We start from the raw sequence: 9,936 nt of genomic DNA on the forward strand, positions 1-9,936 counted from the left end.
TCCGACTAGAGCGCTCGATTCGGGCTCTAGCCGTCTTCAGATGGCCTCTTCGATCGGAAGGCCTACCCCGAGCCCTACTTCCGACTCTGACCCCACGTCTCTCCGACCGGGGTACGTAAGAACTCTGCTCACCGCTCTTCTCCGACCGGCGCAACCAAAGCCGACTGGGGCCATCCGACCGGGGACGCCCGCTCAGAAGGGACCAGGGACGAACGGAGAAAGCAGCACGCGAGTCAAACCACGGCACAGGGACCATACCCTGTACACCTGCGGGAACAGTGTTCCACAACCGCCCTGACACAAACAGTATTGTAGGCGCCGACATTTATCCCTACAGTATTGTAGGCGCCGCTGGACTCCCGTATGGCCAGTGGTGGAGCTCGTCAATTTAGACGCCTAGGGCCACTATCAAAGCGTATATGCTCCTCGCACCGGGTCAAAATACCATCCGCACCAAGTCAAATACTGATAGATAACAAAACTAACTCATAAATGCATAAGTTTAGATGATACTTAAATCCACAACATAATTAATGGAAATACGAAAGTAGTTAAAAATAATACTTGACAAAAAATCAACAACTCTATACTGCACAATTATATAGGCTACAAAAATCAGCATAATCAATTATTCATTCATGGAATTCCAAGATCGGTAAAAGTTCAATGTTAAAATAGAACTTAGATTTGAGAATATGAAATTACCAATCTCCTCTTCTATAGCAATCCGCAAGACAACAGCAAATAAAGTAACAGCAGCAGCAGGTTCTCGGCAGATCCAGCCGTCAAGGTCCTCTTCTGCTACCTCCACGGCTCCACTCAGCCAGTGTAGCGGCCAGGCGTGCAGCTGGCCAGCTGCGCCCTGCACCCTGCGGGCTACTACGGCCACTCCCAAGTGGGCACCAGGCGTCGGGAGGCAGTGCACCGTGCGTGTCCGCGCGTGGGCGTGGTGGAATGGCGAGCGTCAGGGACCGATCGTCGGTGGGGTGGAGGACCGGTGGGCAGTGGGATGGGGAACCGACAGAGGACGGTGGTCGGCGACCAGCACTCGGCGCCTGGTACTCTGGCGGCTAGGGTTAGCAGCGTGCCAGTGTCAGTAAACGGTGAGGGTGTGAGGGCCAGGGAGAGCTGAAGTTTGCCAATCCAGACTTCAGAGAGAATAAACGGGGGAGTTGGGGAGTCGGAACGGGCGCTGCCTCTCTCAGTCTCTCTTCTCTCTTTGCTGGGCTGGAGTCTACAAGATTTGGCCCAACATCTAGAGCCGGTCCAGAAAACTACATATACATAAGGTGGATTTTGGGCCACTCCTAGGGCCATGGCCCTAGTGGCCCTAGGCCCAAATCCGCCCCAGCGTATGGCAAAAAGTCCCTCACATGCCTCTGGGCATCAATAGTGTTGTAGGCGCCGGGATTCACCATACCCGGTAAACATGGTAAGACTCCTCACATGCCTCTAGGCATCTAGCAGTATTTTGCAGGTATCGACGTCAACCCTTCCTGAAGAAGATATCGCAACCTCCCACGTGCACCTGACATTCTACAGTGACATCAACAGTGTTGTGGGCGCCTACCATTATCCCATCCTCATCGGCGTGGGCAACAAGGCATAAAAGCATTCGTACCCTCTCCCTCTCACTTGTAAAGCCATCCCCTTCATCTATAAAAGGGGATGCACTCCCTCCAACAGGAAGACCGATCGATTCAAGCTCAGTTCCTTTAGATTCATTAGTCCAATAGCTCGCAACCACAGAACCGCCAAGTTCGGACCTCAAGCACACGCTTGAACACTTAAGCTTGTAGCGGAGTTCTCATCGTTCTCGGCCCTTCCGACCGGAGCCGACCGGGCCTCTGTCCCCCCCCCCCTACCATCTTTCTCCTTCTCGTTTGTAACCCCACTGCAAACTTTGAACACCTGGGCTCAGGAATAAAGTCACCGACCGACCCCGACTGGACGTAGGCACGTTGCCTGAACCAGTATAAATCCTATGTCATTGAGTGCTAAGCCACCTCCGATCACAATGTACAGCAAAACTACAAATATTCACTAGTTGGTCACTTTCTGTACTGATAAAAAACTTTGTCAACTATAAATTTGTAGGTCATGTTAGCAGTTATAACTTTGTCACTACTAGAAGTCATTTGAAATTTTTGAATTTTAAAACCTGAGAACATAAAATGAATATTTAGAACTCTTCATGACTTAAAATAAAAAATTATCAACTACAAAGTTATATACCACATTGATAATTATAATATTTGTATAGACGATGTAAACATCTGAGATTGTTCGTAAATTCTAAATTTTGAATTTTAAAGTCTGAGAACTTAAAATGTTTTTTTAAAACTCTAAATAATTTTAAATAAAAAACTAGGTCTCGTTGGTCTCTACGATTTCGATATGCAAAAGTTACTAACTCTTTTTGAGACAACTATTTATAGAGGCGGGCTTATTAATGTCTCCAGCTTTATAACTCGATTGACAGATGTGGCATTGTAAAGAGCATCTCTCACACTACCGCCTAAAACAAGCCCCCTACTTTTCTCATTAAGGAGCCACCTATTTTGAACTTTCCTGTTTGAGTACCCACGTATTTTGATAGTACTCATTTTTGTTGTTTTTCCTCCAGCAACACTACCGAAAACAGGCCTCACAAATCCATCCTAGTAAAGTGTGACATGTGGGACCCACATGTCATCCTCTTCCTTCCCTCATCATCGCCATTGAAAAAATTGTCTATCCCGAGCGCTCACAGGAGAGGGCCGCCGCCGGGGCATTCATCGCCGAGGAAGGGCCGACTAGGAACGGGAGGAAGCCAGGGTCCTCCCTACGGGCTCGCCTCAGCCTCAGGCGGGCAGAGCAGGGTTCGAATGGAGGTGGCGGCGGTAGGGAGGAGACGACGTTGACTGGCCGACGAGGAGTGACGACAGTGGCTGGGAGGCGGAACGACCAACCAGCGGGGAAGAGGCACGCGCTCGGGGAGGCGTTGACCTGCTTGCCAGACTTGGAGATGCCAACAATGGCGGAGACGTGGCTAGTGTCAGGGAGGGAGGCATCGTCGGGGGAGGAAAACTGCCAAACAAAAATTTGGGTGCTTATCTATTGGGCCAAGAGAAGTGGATAGTGGAAGGAGAAAAGTAGGTAGCCAACAAAAGTAGGACCCTAGTAAAAATAGAGTAGGGACCCTGCTTAGGTAGCCTGCTGAAAATGCTCAAGACCCACACATGTTAACAACTATTTTCATTTGTGGTCTTTTTAAAAGACTCATCTTTAAAATCCATTTATAGAGACATTGTTTTTGGGTTGTATCATAAATGTACCGATCGACTCTGAAATTCACTACTTTCTTCGTCCCATTTTAACTATTATTCTCACTTCCCGAGAAGTTAAACGTACTCATTAACTTTGACCAAATATATATCAATAAGTATTAGTATTTATGATGTATATTAACATCATTAGATAGATCGTGAAATCTATTTTTCTAATAAACTTGTTTGAAGATACAAATGTTGTTAATATTTTCTACAAACTCAGTCAAACTTAGGAAAGTTAATTTGACCGGCACGCACCTGCAGTGACACTTATATAGGGAGTAGGTATTTCTAACACACGGACACTTTTTAACCGTCTCAACTGTCAAGATCTTGTCTCCTAAAATCGTTATAGGTAGTGCTCTTTCTAAACTTCAGACTATGTTTTTAGATGGATTTTCACATTTTCAACACTTCCGTGCCATTTTCACCCGATTGAATCCTTTTTATATTCCTTCGAAATTCTTGCGAATTGATATAGGCCTAGCTACGTTTTTAGCGTCAAGTTCGCAAAGTTATTTGTCTTGTCATTCAAACTCCATGGATTTATACATCCGCTCGGTGCTTAATTTGTCTGCGGTGCTTCCATGCAGTCATGGGTGTTCATGATCTCTGCAGGCCTCCAAGCAGCTGCCAGGTGCCCAGGTTGGTTCACTTCATTCACTTTATCTCTATTTTATATCCTCTCTTGATTGGAGATTCACATTTTTATACAAAAAGAAAATGATAAATCATCCTTTCTGTCACCGTGTGGCTGAATTATGAACTCAGCGAGGCCCATGTTCAGTGTCCTGATCGACAGGAAACACACGGAATATGAGACGACGGTGCCTCACTGTATCGTACTGTAGGGACACATGTCTCCGAGCTTCCCAAGACCTTCAGCACGTACTGTTTCCTGCGGTGCTGCCATACTACGATGCGATCGCTATGTGATGACTGATGAGTGATGACCAAGCTACGCGTTCGGACTTGGCAGCTGCATCTTCCATGACCTAACCGGCCGGCAACAAATGACTCTCGCTAGCTGCTGGACGGGATGAACACTTGATCAGGAAAAACTGAACTGGTCTATCTGAAACTGCTTCCACTGAGCTGATGGAGGTGTGTGGCTGTCGGCTCTCTGTGGGTGGCAAGCAACGGTCTCGTACATCAACATTGCATTGGATGCTACTAGTATCGCATCGATGTGCTGATCCTTGGATTGCAGAATCACCGCCCATGTCCAGTTGACTTGTTAGTTGTGGGCTAGTCTATAGAGTCAACTGAGAAACAGTTACGACTTCCGAGTGCTTGTCAGGAAACCTTCTGCAAGTCCGAAAACGGGTCTTGCGGCGTTGCAGGGATTGTAGGGAGGCACGATTGGGGGCACCCTCATGCAAACACCTATTCTGGTCTGGATCACATTCAGAACTGATTGGAACAGGGAGGTAAGCTGTAAGGCACCTTTGGTGGCCATCAATCCATCATAAGCCTCGGTAGCCGCGGCTCATCTCACTGACAGATGATCCTCAGATCTAGCTCACATGCCCAGCCGCGTATTATTTATGCGTCGTTATGTTATTTTAGGGCAATTATTCCAACCTACTTGTGTGGTCATTTTAGGTTCTTTAATTAGCATAAATCTCTGGATTTTGCTCTAGGTTATATTAGTGGCATGACACGAGGCAGGGCAGCCTCTTCTCGCAGACAAGGAGAGTGATCGATGATGTCAGGAGTGGATGGAGAGTCAATATGCTGCTGCAAGTTGATCCAATCTGCATTATTACTCTACTATTTTCAGTTGCCATCTCATCTGCCACTGCTAACTGCAATCATATATACACCACTCAAATAAAAAATCAGCAATACAGTAACGTGTAGTTCAGTCGGTTTTATGCATGAGATCATGCTTCATGCTTTTCCTAAACAGGCACCACCCTATTTTTCCTCACCTCTTGATTCCATTTTGAGGTGCCGACCCGAATACTAATTAATTGGGAGATACTAGCGTCCGGACGTTCGGACAAAAACACGTGTCCGGACGCCCGCGCCACTTTCGTCAAGTGCGCTCACGAAAAGGCCGCGCCTGCCTCTCCTTCCCTTAGCCCCCTCCTCTCTCTTCGCGGCCGCGAGTCCGAACGCCCGCGCGCTTGCGGGAAACGCCACGCCCACCGCTCCTTCCCCCTGATCATCCGCTCCTCTATCTTTGGGAGGGCGGGATCCAAGAGCCGGCACGAGGATGAGCACGCCCCGTCCACCGGACCTGTGAGATCATGTGTGATGAAACATTGGTTTATATTGAAATTGGCATTGCAAAGTGATTATCATAATTGACATAGGGTGATGATACACTTGTGGTAGCGTGGATGGTTTTGGTTTGGATGTAACACACTGGTGTGAGTGGTGTTGCATGGACTGATCTTGAGTCAAGTCGTGGACTTGTGCTCGTACGCGGTTGCGTGTTTGTTCATGTGTAGGTGTTGCTTGAGGCGGAACGTGGTCGGTGACGGACTGGAACTAAGTTCAGGGAGGAACTGAGGTTCTATTGGTCAAGGATGTCATGCGAGACGTTCGGGCTAGAGAACGGTGCACGTGAGGACTTGTTGATGCGCAAGCATGTGTCTCGGCATCGACGGATATGTGTTGGTCTAACCGTGATTACCAGTGGTTTGGACGGGACTTGGCGGTGTAGCCGCCGGATGTACAGCATGTCATCGCTCGTGGTGTGCGGGCCGTCTAGACGTGCGGAGGAGACACGAGCCAAGGCAGGCTCGGTGACGTGAGCTATGCGAGTTCATAGCTGTGTTGGAACTGCGTACGGAGGCGAAGCAGGTGGTGTGCACCATGGCATGCGAGCGTTGGACGTGGATGCATGTGGGTGCTGGTTCAGTGTAAGTCCAGTCGGACTTGGATTGGCTTTGCATGCAAGTATGTACGAGATATGTGCTGGTGGCCTTTCGTTTTTGACCAGGATTTGGTCAGGTGGGACAGGAAAGGAACGGCTGCAGAGGTGCAGCGCAGGAATAGAAAAGAAGTGGGCCCGGCTGCAGGAGTTGGAGCCGGCCAATAAAAGAAGACCGACGCGTTGAGGTCGCGTGTGCGAGAGACGGCAGAACGACGGGCGAGAAGGCTGCGCCGTTTTTGTCTTTCCTAGACTCATCTAGGGTTTTGGGATCTCGTGGAGATTTTGTATGGATGCTTGTGTAAGCATCTCTTGAACACATCTTTGATGAAATAAAGATCAAGTTGAGTAAGTTGATGTGTTGGTAAACTCGTTCTCCTCTCCGCTCATTGCTTTGCTCGGTTTGGCTAATTCGCGACACCGTCCGACGTTGTCTACTTGTTTTATTTATATCTCGAGTTCTAGACCTCCGATTGACGTGATTCCAGTTGGGTTAGCTTCATAATTTCACAAGTTTTTTTCTGGTAAAAGTTCACGATTTTAGGAGTGACTGTCTAGAATTTACACATGATTTAGTGGAGCATACAGAATCTGTTTTTGGGTGAAAATATTTTCCGCTGCGGTTTGTGCTATCATTCACCCCCCCCCCCCCCCCCCCCCTCTGATAGCTATATTAGAGGGCTTCGATCTTACAAGTGGTACCAGAGCTAGTTTGTTTTCTAATTTATCTTAACCGGTGATTAGAATTATTAGCAATGGAGAGGTATTCCACAAAACCGTGTGTTTTCGATGGTGTTGATTTTCAGTTCTGGAAAGCGAAGATGGAGGCATACATTCAGGCGCAAGGCTCGCTGATTTGGGAGAAGGTTATTACTCCTTTTGCTGTGCCTGATGTAATCAATGACGCTAATCGAGCTGCTGTGGAGAACAATAGTAAGGCAAGGAACTTGATCATCCAAGGTCTAGGAAGGAGCAGACTTTGATCGTGTGTTTCATCACAAATCTGCATATGAGGTATGGAAGTCTTTATGTGACTACCATGAAGGTTCAAACACTGTAAAAGAGGTACGTCAGGATATGTATAAGAAAGACTATATGCGCTTTGAGATGAAACCTAGTGAATCTGTTGATGATTTCTTTGCACGTTTTAATAAAATTCTTAGCAATTTACGTGCTGTTGGAGTTACATACACTGATGCTGCTGATGCTAGACAATTACTTGGTGCTTTAGACATGTCTATTTGGGAGATGAAAGTAACCTCTATTCAAGAATCAACTGTCATGAGTACACTTACATTAGATGTGCTTTATTCTAAATTAAAAACTCATGAATTAGATGTTCTTGCTAGGAAGCATGGTTCTAAGTCAATTGCTTTATCTTCTCAGTCTAGCAAATTTCGTGATGATAATTCTTCCACTAGCTGTGCTTTGTCTTCTTTGTCTTCACTAACCGATGAACAGCTAGAACAACTCCCGGAAGATGATTTGGCACTTCTCTCTACTCGCTTCAATAAAGCTTTGCAGAATGTGAGATCAAGGAAGAGAGGAAATTCTGGTCCTCAAAGATGTTATGAGTGTGGTGATCTCAATCACATAAGACATATGTGAGTGCCAAGACTGTGCATCGTGTGCTTTCAGCTCTTCAGCAAGTTGATTTGAGTGATGTGGACTCAGAGAGCAGCGATGATGATATAACACCAAGCAAGCATGAGTTGACTGGTTTATGTCTCATAGCAAGTAGCAAGGACAACTCGACAGATGATGAACAAGACAGCAATTTTAATGAGGTAGAACCTACTTATGATGACTTAGCTATTGCAGTTGCTCGTCTTGGTAAATTGCTTGTTAAACGTAACAAGAAAATTAAAAAACATAATTTTATTGTTGAATCGTTGAATGCTGAAATTAATAGACTTAAATCCTTGATTCCTGATGATGGTGCATGCAAATCATGTGATTTAATATTTTCTGAGCTTACTACTCTTAGAGATGAACATTGTGTTTTGATAGAACAATTTAATGTTGAAAAAGAGAAAAACGAGAATCATGTTTGTGTAACTGAAGAACCAACATCTTGTGATAATTGCAATATTCTTGAGATGAAGTTGAAAGATGCCAATGCTAGAGTTGATCAGTTGAAACGTGATTTTTCCACACATGAAGTTCTTTCTTGTTCTAATTGTCGTAAACAAAAGGAATCCATGCATAGTACTTGTGATAATTGTTCCATCCTTTTGAAACGCATCGAGTATTTGCAAAATAAAATGGGAACCAAAAGTTTGAATCAAATTTTGGAACAAAAGACAAGCTCTTCGAAACATAAAACTGGTTTAGGCTTTGATCCTTATGCTCACTACAAGAATAATGCCCCTACTATTGTTAAGTCTCTTGGTAGTGGAAAATTTGAAACTCGTGTTGAGCCTAAAAAGATGGTGTTTAAATCTGCTGGAATTATGTCGTCTACTAGCACAATGAATGCAAATGTTGCTTCTACTTCTCAAGTGAAACATAAAGTCAAGTACACTTGTTCTCATTGTGGTAAAGATGGACATAAGAAAGAATTTTGCTTTAGACTAGCTAAACAACAAAGAAAAAAAGGGCTAAGTCTAGGTATAATTTTAGAAGTGCGCATTTTGTCCCTCGTGAGGTTGAGGCACCTCGCTTTGTGCATAGGGTGAAGCAAACACCTTTTGTTGCTAGAAACATGAGTAAAGGAAGATCTGAATTTTATCATAAAAATACTTGTGTTGTACCTATGGGCTTTTGTCGTGTGTCTCGGTACTGGATTCCTAAATGTTTTATTTCTAACCCCAGTACTGAGGCCTCGGCACCATCTGGTTTTATGTAGGCTTCTTGTGCGAGGAAGGAGAACATATGGCTAGTGGATTCCGGATGCTCATGGCACATGTCCGGTGATAAGAATTGGTTCTCCTCCCTTACAGGTGCATCTCGTGCTGAAAGTGTTACCTTTGGAGATGGTTCTACTTCTGCGGTTGTGGCAAAAGGTACAGTAATGGTAAGTGACAAGTTTATGTTCAAGGATGTGGCTCTTGTAGAAGACTTGAAATATAACTTGCTTTCTGTTTCACAAATGATTGATGAAGATCTTGAAGTGTGTTTTAAGAAAAATCAATGCAAAGTATTAGATGCTTCAGGGGATCTTGTCTTTAAGATTTCACGTTATGGAAGAGTATTTAAAGGTGACTTTGATGCATCGCTTGCTTCTAAGCATAGGTGTCTAGTTGCTAATGACTCTAAAGATTTATTCTTTTGGCATCGTAGACTTGGTCATGTTGGTTTTGATCATTTTTGTCTCGTGTAAGTGGTTTAGACCTTATACGTGGCTTGCCTAAATTGAAGGGTGATAGCAATTTAGTATGCTCTTCTTGTAGACATGGTAAGATGCATGCAGGTACACATCCACCTCTTACTATGGTAATGACAAAAGCACCGGGACAGCTTCTACACCTTGACACGGTTGATCCTTCACGTGTTCAATCATTTGGTGGTAAATGGTACATTCTTGTCATTGTTGGTGATTTCTCTAGATATTCTTGGGTTTTCTTTATGGCATCTAAAGATGAGGCTTTTAGTCATTTTAGAAGTCTTGTTCTTAGATTATCTGTTGATCTGCCAGGAGCTCTTAGAGCAATTAGAAGCGATAATGGAACTGAGTTTAAAAATTCTTCTTTTGATCACTTTTGTGCTGAAAAAGGTATTGAACATCAATTTTCATCACCT

General features: G+C 44.8%; 1 pseudogene; it reads left to right on the top strand.

Moving 5' to 3' along the window:
- The first annotated feature begins 6,950 nt into the window (after positions 1–6,950).
- LOC136544380 (uncharacterized) lies at positions 6,951–7,803 on the top strand (annotated as a pseudogene).
- Positions 7,804–9,936: the final 2,133 nt, after the last annotated feature.

This window comes from Miscanthus floridulus, chromosome 3 (genome assembly GCF_019320115.1).
Source record: "Miscanthus floridulus cultivar M001 chromosome 3, ASM1932011v1, whole genome shotgun sequence".
NCBI lineage: Eukaryota > Viridiplantae > Streptophyta > Magnoliopsida > Poales > Poaceae > Miscanthus > Miscanthus floridulus.